The sequence below is a fragment of the Silurus aristotelis genome (assembly GCF_946808225.1).
Source record: "Silurus aristotelis genome assembly, chromosome: 12".
NCBI lineage: Eukaryota > Metazoa > Chordata > Actinopteri > Siluriformes > Siluridae > Silurus > Silurus aristotelis.
The window spans coordinates 472,186-484,306 of NC_139585.1; the positions used below are offsets into that span (position 1 = coordinate 472,186).

A 12,121-nucleotide genomic window follows, 5' to 3' on the forward strand; every position below is an offset into this window, starting at 1 on the left:
TCCTTCACAATCCTCTCAAATGTTTTCATTATCAGAGAAGTAAGTGCTACTGGCCTGTACTCATTATTCTTAGGAACAGGTACGATAATAGACTCTTTCCAAAGACAGGAAACCTTATGGAGACTCAATGACATTTAAAAAATAAAACAAAAAATATCTGCAAGTTGTTCCGCACAATTTCTAAGAATACGGCCCCCAATACCATCCAGGCCAGGACTTTTCCTCTGTCTTACACCTCGAAAAAGTTTTAAAACCATATCCTTGTCAACATTAACCCTATTCTGTTCCGGAACAGCATTATTAAACACTGCCAATTCCTGACTAAAATCATGACTATTAAAACGATTATAAAAAACATTCAGATCATTAGAAAAATCTAAATCAAACTTCCCATCAAGAGAAATATTAAGTTTTTTGGAATTCATCCCCATCATGGATTTAACCCAAGGCCCCCCCCGCCCCCATGCAGAACGTGAATTCCCGGTTTTTAGCATATCCTCCACTTTGACCTTATAATTAAGCCTTGCCATTTTAAGTTCTTTTTTAACTTGTTTTTTTTTTTTAATACCTTATACTGAGTCACATCACCTTGATTAAAACAAATATTTCTCTGAATAATTGTATTTTTTACCGATTTAGTGACCCATGGTTTATTATTCTGATAAATAGCTATTTCTTTCCTGGGAATAACAAGATCTTCGCAAAATGTAATATAAGCTGACACCGTCTCTGTAAGTTCATCTAAATCTGCACAAGCATCAGTAAACACATCGCAATCTGTGCAGCTAAAACAGTCCTGGATACAATTGATCGATTCAGCTGACCGCACCGGAACTAAACGATGTTCTGGCTTAGTTTTCTTCAGGACCGATTTGTATAGTGGAACCAAGTGCACAACATTATGATCAGATGAACCCAAGGGATGCTCTACAAAGCAATTTTTATGCTCCCTTAACAGATCCGTAACAATGATCCAAACATTTCATATAGCGTGTAAAACAGGTTACATACTGATAAAAACCACACAGGGACTTCTCCATATTACAGTGATTAAAATCACCCATAATAAAATTAGGTGCATCCGGCGAGATCCCTTGCACAGTTTTAACAATAATTCGGGTTGCAGAGTCAGCGTTAGCTCTCGGGTGAATGTACACGAGCGTGATAAATATCTGGGGGAACTCCCTTGGTAAGTAATAGGGTCGAAGGAAAACAAATAAGAGTTCAATGTTCAATGCAAAGATGCATGTTATTTTTAATTATCCATGAGAAGTTCCATGTATCCATGTATTTTCTGTTAAATTAATGTACAAACCCAATTCCAAAAAAGTTGGGACAGTGTACAAATGTGAATAAAAACAGAATGCAATGATGTGGAAGTTTAAAATTTCAATATTTTATTCAGAATACAACATTGATCACATATGAAATGTTTAAAGTGAGAAAATGTCTAATTTTAAAGGGAAAAATAAGTTTATTTTCAATTTCATGGGATCAACACATCCAAAAAAAGTTGGGACAAGGCCGTGTCTCTACTGTGTTGCGTCCTCTCTTCTCTTTATAACAGTCTGTACATGTCTGGGGACTGAGGAGACAAGCTGCTCGAGTTTAGGAATAGGAATGTTCTCCCATTCTTGTCTTATACAGGCTTCTAGTTGCTCAACTGTCTCAGGTCTTCTTTGTCGCATTTTCCTCTTTATGATGTGCCAAATGTTTTCTATGGGTGAAAGACCTGGACTGCAGGTGGACATGTCAGTACCCGGATCCTTCTTCTACGCAGCCATGATGTTGTAATTGATGCAGTATGTGGTCTGGTATTGTTATGTTGGAAAATGCAATTTCTTCTCTGAAAGAGACGACGTCTGGATGGGAGCACATGTTGTTCTAGAACTTTGATATACCTTTCAGGATTAATGGTGTTTTTCCAGATGTGTAAGCTGCCCATGCCACACGCACTCATGAACCCCATACCATCAGAGATGCAGGCTTCTGAACTGAGCGCTGAGAACATCTTGGGTTGTCCTTATCCTCTTTAGTCCGGATGACATGGCGTCTCAGTTTTCCAAAAAGAACTTTACATTTTGATTCGTCTGACCACAGAACAGTTTTCCACTTTGCCACAGTGCATTTAAAATGAGCCGTGGCCCAGAGAAAACGCCTGAGCTTCTGGATCATGTTTAGATATGGCTTCTTGTTTGACCTATAGAGTTTTAGTCGGCAACGGCGAATAGCGCGGTGGATTGTGTTCACCAACAAAGTTTTCTGGAAGTGTTCCTGAGCCCATGTTGTGATTTCCATTACAGTAGCCTTCCTGTATGTGATGCAGTGGCGTCTGAGGGCCTGAAGATCACGGGCATCCAGTATGGTTTTCCGGCCTTCACCCTTTCGCACAGAGATTGTTCCAGATTCTCTGAATCTTTGGATGATATTCTGCACTGTAGATGATGAGAACTTCAAACTCTTCAAATTCTCTGAAAAAATCCTTTCTGATGTTGCTCCACTATTTTTCACTGCAGCATTGGGGGAACTGGTGATCCTCTGCCCATCTTGACAATTGACAGGTCCAGCTGTTCCTTTATGTACATTTAACTTTTCCGGCCTCTTATTGCTCTCTGTCCCAACTTTTTTGGAATGTGTAGCTCTCATGAAATCCAAAATGAGCCAATATTTGACATGACAAAATATCTCACTTTCAACATTTGATATGTTTCTATATTCTATTGTGAATAAATTTTTTTGTAAATGATTGCATTCCTTTTTTATTTACAATTTGTACATTGTCCCAACTTTTTTTGGAGCGGGTTTGTACATTAAGAAAGTATGTAATGATTGACAGGCATGGCTAGACTAGAGATTCTTCATTTATTATCTGATAGTGTCTGTAGTTTTAATACAGTGATGAGAGTTCAAGAGTTCAAGTTCAATGCAGTACACAGTAAAATGAAACAACGTTCCTCCAGAACCCAGGTGCTACATAAAACAACATAAAACAACAGTCACAGAACAGAAAAACACTGAAGAACTAGTAGAAAGATCCTTGCCACATAAAGTGCATGTGTGCAACTGGTGCAAACAGTGCAAGACAATACACAAAACACAAAATAGCTCCACCAGTAAACCTGTCGTAACAAAATAGAGTGCTCAGTAGCAGAAAAATGTAAACAATATTGTACAATTAAACAAATAGCAGCAACCAAGATAAAGTGAAAAGTGGCAAAGATTTGTGGACAGAACAATAGCAGCAATCCTGGAAGATGTGCAAAAAACAGGATGTAAACATTTTTGTGTTAATGATTAGTGTGAGTGGTACTTAATCATAGGTGTGCGAAGTGTATGATGTGTGTTGAGTCCAGTTTGTACAAATCAGTCACACGAAGTGAGTGAGTGTGTGTTGAGTCCGGTTTGTGCAGATCAGTCAGTCACACAGTTGTGTGTAAGTGTGTGCAGGAGTGTGCAGGAGTGTGCAGGAGTGTGTGTGTGTGTGTGTGTGTGTGTGTGTGTGTGTGTGTGTGTGTGTGTGTGTGTGTGAGAGAGTTCAGTTCAGTTCTTTGTTGAGGAGCCTGATGGCTTGAGGAAGGAAACTATTGCACAGTCTGGATGTGACGGCCCGAATGCTTCGGAAACGCTTCCCTGATGGTAGGAGAGTGAAAACTGTGTGTGACGGGTGTGTGTGGTCGACCACAATGCTGTGTGCTTTGCGGATGCAGCGTGTGGTGTAAATGTCCATGATAGAGGGGAGAGAGACTCCGATGATCTTCTCAGCTGTCCTCACTATCCTCTGTAGGGTCTGTGTGATCCGAGACGGTGCAGTTCCCAAACCAGTTAGTGATGCAGCTGCTCAAGATGCTCTCAATGGTCCCTCTGTAGAACATGGTCAGGATGGATGGAGGGAGATGAGCTTTCCTCAGCCTTCTCAGGAAGTAGAGACGCTGCTGGGCTTTTTTGGTGATGGAGCTGGTGTTGAGTGACCAGGTGAGGTTATCCGCCAAGTGAACACCAAGGAATTTGGTGCTCTTGATAATCTCCATTTAGGATCCATTGATGATCAGTGGAGAATGGTCGCTTTGTGTTCTCCCAAAGTTCACAACGATCTCTTTAGTTTTGTCGACGTTCAGAGACAGGTTGTTGGCTCCACACCAGGCTGTTAACCGTTGAACCTCCTCTCTGTATGCTGACTCGTCGTTCTTGCTGATTAGACCCACCACGGTCGTGTCATCGGCGAACTTAATTATGTGATTCGAGCTGTGCATTGCTACACAGTCGTGAGTCAGCAGAGTAAACAGCAGTGGACTGAACACACAGCCCTGAGGGGCTCCAGTGCTCAGTGGGGTGGTGCTGGAGATGCTGTTTCCGATCCGGACTGACTGAGGTCTCCCAGTCAGGAAGTCTGGGATCCAGTTACAAAGGGAGGTGTTCAGGCCCAGTAGGCTCAGCTTCTCAATCAGTTGCTGATGGACAATGGACAGTGGCGCTGCTCAGGGAGATGTTGAAGATATCGGTGAAGACATATGCTAGCTGTTGTGCACATTTCCTGAGCACTTTGCCAGGAATGTTGTCTGGTCCAGCAGACTTCCGTGGGTTAACTCTGCATAGAGTTTTCCTCACTTCAGCTGTGGTTAGACAGAGCATCTGGTCACTGGGAGGAGGGGTGGTCTTTCTCGCCACCATGTTGTTCTGATGCCCTGCCACATGCGCTGGGTGTCACCGCTGTCCTGGAAGTGGTCGTGAATTCTCTTGGCGTGTGCACGCTTCACCTCTTTGATGGCACAGGACAGTTTAGCCCTTGCTGTTTTTAAGACCGCCTTGTCCCCTACTCTGAAGGCGGAGTCTCTTGTTTTTAGCAGCGTACGCACCTTTGCGGTCATCCACGGCTTCTGGTTGGAGCGTGTAGTGATGGTCTTGGAGATGGTCACGTCATCAATGCACTTGCCGATGTAGCTGGTCACTGTTGACGTGTACTCCTCCAAGTTGATGAAATGGCCATTGGTTGACATGTCCCAGTCAGTGCATTCAAAACAATCCTGGAGAGCAGACATGGATCCTGCTGGCCAGGTTCTCACTTGCTTTCGAGCTGGTCTTGAACGCCTGCTGAGTGGTCTGTATGCTGGGATCAGCATAACAGAGATGTGGTCTGAGTACCCGAGGTGGGGGCGGGGCTTCGCCCGGTATGCGCCCCAGAAGTTTGTGTAAACAACATCCAGCGTGTTTTCTCCTCTGGTTGCAAAGTCCACATCCTGATAAAATTCAGTCAGGGTGTGTGTTTTAAAGTTCGCTAATGGTCCTGTAGAGTACGCTGAGTGCTTCCTTAGCATTAGCGCTAGGTGGTATGTACACTCCGAGCAAAATAGCGGTGGTGAATTCCCAGGGTAAATAAAAAGGTCTACATCTCACAACAATAAACTCCAGCAGCGATGAGCAGTAGGTAGAAACAAGTACAGAGTTCTTACACCATTCCGTATTGATGGAAATACACAGACCGCCGCCACCAGTCTAACCGCACAGAGCTTAATTTCTGTCGGCACGAAACGTGGCTAGCCTGTCCAGCTGAATCGGGCGTCTGGAACTCAGCCACGTCTCAGTGAACACAAAACGCAGCAGTGTCTGTACTCACGCTGAGTAGCTTGTTGGAGTCTGATGTAGTCCAATTTATTGTCCAGGGAGCAGACAATAGCCAGCAGTAGAGATGGTAGAGCGGGCCGGCTAGGGTTAGCTTTGAGCCTAGCATTAGCACCCACTCGCTTTCCGCGGTTCCGCTTCCTCGCGCAGCGCTTTCGATTCCCCCTCCTCCGTCCATCCGCCGCAGACGACGCCGAGGTCTGGAGGCCTGGTTCTTGGAGCACGCAGAGGTCGCGTAGTTTCTGCCGCAGATCATCGTTTATTGTGTTGTTTGGGTTATTTCTGAGTTCTTTGAGTGTTTTGCGGTTGTACACAGGGACACCGGTTGCTCCGATGTCCATGTGTTGCGTAAGGCGGGCTACAAACTAAAAGTAGCACCATTTTGGGTCCGGAGCGGCCGCTGCGAGCTACTGCCGCGCCGCCATCTTGGATCCAAGAGAGAACACAGAAGCTGGAAGTAAATCATATGATGATTGTACCAACGTGTGGAGGCTCTTTATTTAAAAACACACAGCGCGAAGCAAACCCACTACATAAGGAAGAATCACAATATTTAATGTAGTGAATGGATTAAATGGATTAATGGATTAAAGCCCCTCCTTTTCTCCCTCTATGCCCACTCCATTGGTGAAGTCATATCCTCACATGGGTTTTCTTACCACTGCTATGCAGATGACACTCAACTCATCTTTTCTTTCCCTCCCTCATATATAACAGCTTCCGCTCGGATCTCGGCATGCTTGACAGACATATCTTCATGGATGAGTGCACACCAACTAAAACTCAACCCCAGCAAAACAGAACTACTGGTCATCCCAGGTGATTCATCTCTAGGTCTAGATCTCTGAATATCTCTTCATGACTCTCTGCTCTCCCCTTCAGCCACTGCTCGTAACCTTGGGGTGACAATCAACTGTCCTTTTCCCCACATGTCGCTAATGTGGCTCGTTCCTGTCGATTTCTTCTCTACAACATCCAAAGGATTCAACCATTTCTGTCCACACAGGCTGCCCAGGTGCTTGTTCAGTCAATTTTCATTTCAAGACTGGACTACTGCAGCTCTCTGCTGGCAGGTCTTCCCCTGAATGCTATCCGTCCACTGCAAATGATCCAAAACGCAGCTGCACGACTTGTGTTCAATATGCCCAAGTTCTCCTTCACTGGCTTCCAGAAGCTGCATGCATCAAATTCAAAACACTGATGCTCACCTACAAGGCCAAAAATGGACCAGCACCATCTTACCTCAGAGACATCATCACATCTGCACCATGCTGTCTGAGATCCTCCAGCACTGCTCGACTGGTACCACCTTTTCTCAGAATGAGAGGTAAGTACACTTCAAGGCTCTTCTCTGTTCTGGCTTCATGGTGGTGGAATGAACTTCCCTAAAGTCATTGGCTGTCTTTAGGTGACTGTTGAAGACCTTCCTCTTCCTGTTACACTTAAATTAGCACTTTTCAAGTTTGCTTTCCAAACTCTTAAAAAAGTTGTAGTCTGATTTATATTAAGTTTGTAATCCGGTGCACCAGTGTAGATTTATTTATTGATTGAGACTTAAAGCACTTTTGTACGTCGCTCTGGACACGGACGTCTGCTAAATGCTGCAAAAGTAAATGGATTTTTACAGTAGTTGAAGCAGTACTAATAGTGATATTGACTCAGTACTCACACGTTCCTCTGCACAACACAACTGCTGAGAAGAAAAGTCACAAATGAGCTCTTGATAAAACACACCTGTTACCTGAAACCCATTCCAGGTGACACCTCGTGAATCTAATGAGTTTGTAAAGCTCCCATTAAAGTTAGATGGAGCTACTTTTGGAAAATCTAAAATTTCAGGCCAGATACACATTAATATGTTTTCGTTTGAAAATGCATATTTTTTCTCCATTTTGGTCTTCTGTCAGCCCTTGGACGGCGTTTTAAGACACTGAAAACTTAGCTTATTAAAAATGCTCTCAAAAATGGATAAATATGAGAGTGCTGTTTTTGAGTGTGGACTGTGGGTGAAAACAGACACTTTCAAAAACTAGAACGCATTTTTAGTCATTGGCACGATGTTTCAAAGAGCTGGAAAGTAAATAAGCGCCAGGCGGAAATGACGGGTTCGAAGAATCTTACGATTTCAGCAACTGGGAAATGATAAGAAACTAAATTTTTTAAAACATTCTTGTTTCTTTTTCACTACATAATTATATGCGATTATTTATAGCTGAAATTCTTCAGTATTAATGTACAATGCTGAAAACGAAGAACGTGTTGTGTCCCTGACACTATTCTACTCAAACAGTTAATGATATCCTACAAAATGCTACATACAGTGAGGAAAATAAGTATTTGAACTCCCTGCTATTTTGCAATTTCTCCCCCTTAGAAATCATGGAGGGGTCTGAAATTGTCATCGTAGGTGCATGTCCACTGTGAGAGACATAATCTAAAAAAAAAAATCCAGAAATCACAATATATGATTATTAAACTATTTATTTGTATGATACAGCTGCAAATAAGTATTTGAACACCTGAGAAAGTCAATGTTAATATTTGGTACAGGAGCCTTTGTTTGCAATTACAGAGGTCAAACGTTTCCTGTATTTTTTCACCAGGTTTGCACACACTGCAGGAGGGATTTTGGCCCACTCCTCCACACAGATCTTCTCTAGATCAGTCAGGTTTCTGGCCTGTCGCTGAGAAACACAGAGTTTGAGCTCCCTCCAAAGATTCTCTATTGGGTTTAGGTCTGGAGACTGGCTAGGCCACGCCAGAACCTTGATATGCTTCTTACAGAGCGACTCCTTGGTTATCTTGGCTGTGTGCTTCGGGTCATTGTCATGTTGGAAGACCCAGCCTCGACCCATCTTCAATGCTCTAACTGAGGGAAGGAGGTTGTTCCCCAAAATCTCGCAATACATGGCCCCGGTCATCCTCTCCTTAATAAAGTGCAGTCGCCCTGTCCCATGTGCAAAAAAACACCCCCAAAGCATGATGCTACCACCCCCATGCTTCACAGTAGGGATGGTGTTCTTGGGACGGTACTCATCAATCTTCTTCCTCCAAACACGTTTAGTGGAATTATGACCCGAAAGTTCTATTTTGGTCTCATCTGACCACATGACTTTCTCCCATGACTCCTCTGGATCATCCAAATGGTCATTGGCAAACTTAAGACGTGCCTGGACATGCGCTGGTTTAAGCAGGGGAACCTTCCGCGCCATGCATGATTTCAAACCATGACGTCTTAGTGTATTACCAACAGTAACCTTGGAAACGGTGGTCCCAGCTCTTTTCAGGTCATTGACCAGCTCCTCCTGTGTAGTTCTGGGCTGATTTCTCACCTTCCTTAGGATCATTGAGACCCCACGAGGTGAGTTCTTGCATGGAGCCCCAGTCCGAGGGAGATTGACAGTCATATTTAGCTTCTTCCATTTTCTAATGATTGCTCCAACAGTGGACCTTTTTTCACCAAGCTGCTTGGCAATTTCCCCGTAGCCCTTTCCAGCCTTGTGGAGGTGTACAATTTTGTCTCTAGTGTCTTTGGACAGCTCTTTGGTCTTGGCCATCTTAGTAGTTGGATTCTTACTAATTGTATGGAGTGGACAGGTGTCTTTATGCAGCTAACGACCTCAAACAGGTGCATCTAATTTAGGATAATAAATGTAGTGGAGGTGGACATTTTAAAGGCAGACTAACAGGTCTTTGAGGGTCAGAATTTTAGCTGATAGACAGGTGTTCAAATACTTATTTGCAGCTGTATCATACAAATAAATAGTTTAAAAATCATATATTGTGATTTCTGGATTTATTTTTTTTAGATTATGTCTCTCACAGTGGACATGCACCTACGATGACAATTTCAGACCCCTCCATGATTTCTAAGTGGGAGAACTTGCAAAATAGCAGCGTGTTCAAATACTTATTTTCCTCACTGTAACCAGATTAAAACTTAATTAACCCGCTGGATATTGTTTTTTTATAATACTGGATTCATATAAACACTGTTCAATTGTCACCTCACCAGTATTTACAATAGAAGTATTTTATTGTTAAAATCATGAATAAACATTTCTGCAGAATTGAATCCTGTTGAGCCGTGCAGTGAGGCATCGCGTGCATACAAATGATACATGCAAAAGAATTTCATTAGTCATGCTCAGAAAAGGGTGCAGATGTTTGTTTGGGAAATGAGGAAACTTGCCTTGAAGTGCTTTAGTCATGCGTTCACTGGAGCATAAGCAGACTTACCTCAGGTGCCGATCCTGGGGTGGGGTCACAGAGCGGGCACCTGAAATGCTCTGTCAGATTGTCTGAACAATTAGCAAACATCGTAATGCACATAATCTCACTATGAAATCCATAGAAATGTCTCGCAGCCGCAACTCGGCATCAAGCATTCTCCAATCGGAGCCTTTAAGTATGGAACCATGGAAACCAAGAGACAGGACAGGAGTCGGGAGTGAGCACACACACACACACACACACACACACACACACACACACACACACACACACACATATATGAAACACACTTGTAAAACATCACCTGTTGTTACACAATAAACACTATGTGTATGGTGTTTCCTGACTTCATCAGACACTGCAATATTTTTTATCTATTATAGTTTGTGTTCTACAGACGCTTAAAATGGAAACCTGAGGAAAACGTGAGGTTTAGCCCAGTGTGAGATGTGAGGCAGTGTGCAGTGGAGTGTCCATAAACAAACAACCAAACCATAAGCAAATGACTCACTGACGCTCACACACTCATGCCCAGGAACCAATTTGCATTTCATTTTATTTTTAAAGAAAACAAAGACAAATTTGTCCTCTCTGTGTGTGTGTGTGTGTGTGTGTGTGTGTGTGTGTGTGTGTGTGTGTGTGTGTGTGTGTGTGTGTGTGTGTGAGTGTTCCTCTCTTCAGATCTGCCTGATTTATCTTGATGTTCTACCTCTGCATGAACTTTTCTTCAGTTGAAGACTCTGTACAGCTGTAGGTATTTCCACATAAACAGCCCAAATATCCATGAAGTTACTGAGCAAATGGAGAACTTTGAGGATGGATTTGGACTGCAATTAATATCAACAGTCTGCTACAATGTGCTCAGGACATTAGTGCACACATTATACATAAACATGGTATTCGCTTCCATTGCTATGCTGATGATACACAGCTGTATATTTCAGCAAAGCCAGATGAGAGAGATCAGCTTAACAATGTTGAGGAGTGTGTAAAGGACAGTGGATGCTTGATAACTTTCTTCTGCTAAACTCAGATAAGACGGAAGTACTTTTACTAGGACCACATGCAGCTAGAAGTTAACTTTCTGATTCTGTAGCATCTCTGGATGGTGTTTCTGTTTCAGTGTGTACAGCAGTCAAAGACCTCGGTGTGATTATTGACCCGAGTCTTTCCTTTGAGGCTCACGTGAATAATATCACCAGGATCTCCTTCTTTCACCTTAGAAATATTGCTAAAATTAGAAATATGATGTCGTTACAGGATGCAGAAAAACTAGTTGATGCTTTTGTAACATCTAGATTAGACTACTGTAACGCTTTACTGTCTGGGTGTTGGAGTAAGTGCAGAAATAAGCTTCAGTTAGTTCAGAATGCAGCAGCAAGAGTCCTCACTAGATCTAGAAAATATGATCACATCAGCCCTGTTTTAATCATCTACACTGCTCCCAATTACATCTCACACTGATTATAAAATACTACTACTGACGTATAAAGCACTTAACGCTCTCACGCCGCAGTATCTGAGTGAACTTATGTACCAGGATGATACTCCACGCCTACTTAGATCAAAAGGTGCAGGCTATTTGTTGGTACCTTAAATAATGAACAATAAAACAATTGGTAAAAGATGTCAGCTGATGTTTAAAGCAATAAAATCGATCAAGCCTGGCCATCGAGAGAACGCCGTCTGCGGCATGGGCCCACGTGTACTGTCTCTGTTTCTTGTGTATATTCCTCCATATATCACTGAGGTCATGGGCCTCTAACATCTCCAACAGACGCTTACGGGAAGCCGCGTGAGGTTCAACATGATTCCTGTCTAAAATATCTGCCGTGCAGTTAAAATCACCACCTAAAACGAGAGTATCTGCAGTGTCGCAGTTAGCAATGACGCTATCCAGCGTATTTAAAAAAATCATCCTCTCCACTGGACTGGTGGGAGTGTACACACAGATAAAAACAAATGCCTCATTCTCATAAAACGCTCTCACTTTTAAAAGCTTCCCATTTAAAATCTCCTCAACCGAATACGACACAGGAATAAAATTACGAGCAAACAGTAAAGCTACACCCCCACTTCGTGACGTGTGATGACTCAAAAGCGCCAGCCCCTCCCACTCCTTCACCCAATCAGCATCATTACTGGGATCACTGTGGGTCTCCTGTAACATTAAAACATCCAAACGCTTCTGTTTAACTAGCTCGTATAGCTTCGCTCTCTCGCGCCATTAATATTCAGACTCGCAACCCGGATTCCGTTCATCGAAAAAAAT

General features: G+C 43.0%; 2 protein-coding genes across 2 annotated transcripts in view; one reads left to right on the plus strand and one right to left on the minus strand.

The window, feature by feature from the left end:
* Window positions 1–12,121, plus strand: part of rpl38 (ribosomal protein L38) — a 76,860-nt gene that overhangs the window by 49,743 nt on the left and 14,996 nt on the right. The gene's annotated exons all lie outside the window — the stretch shown is intronic.
* The window catches only part of LOC310734913 (uncharacterized protein), a gene marked incomplete at its 5' end in the record, with an annotated part of 44,533 nt that overhangs the window by 30,972 nt on the left and 1,440 nt on the right, over window positions 1–12,121 (minus strand). The gene's annotated exons all lie outside the window — the stretch shown is intronic.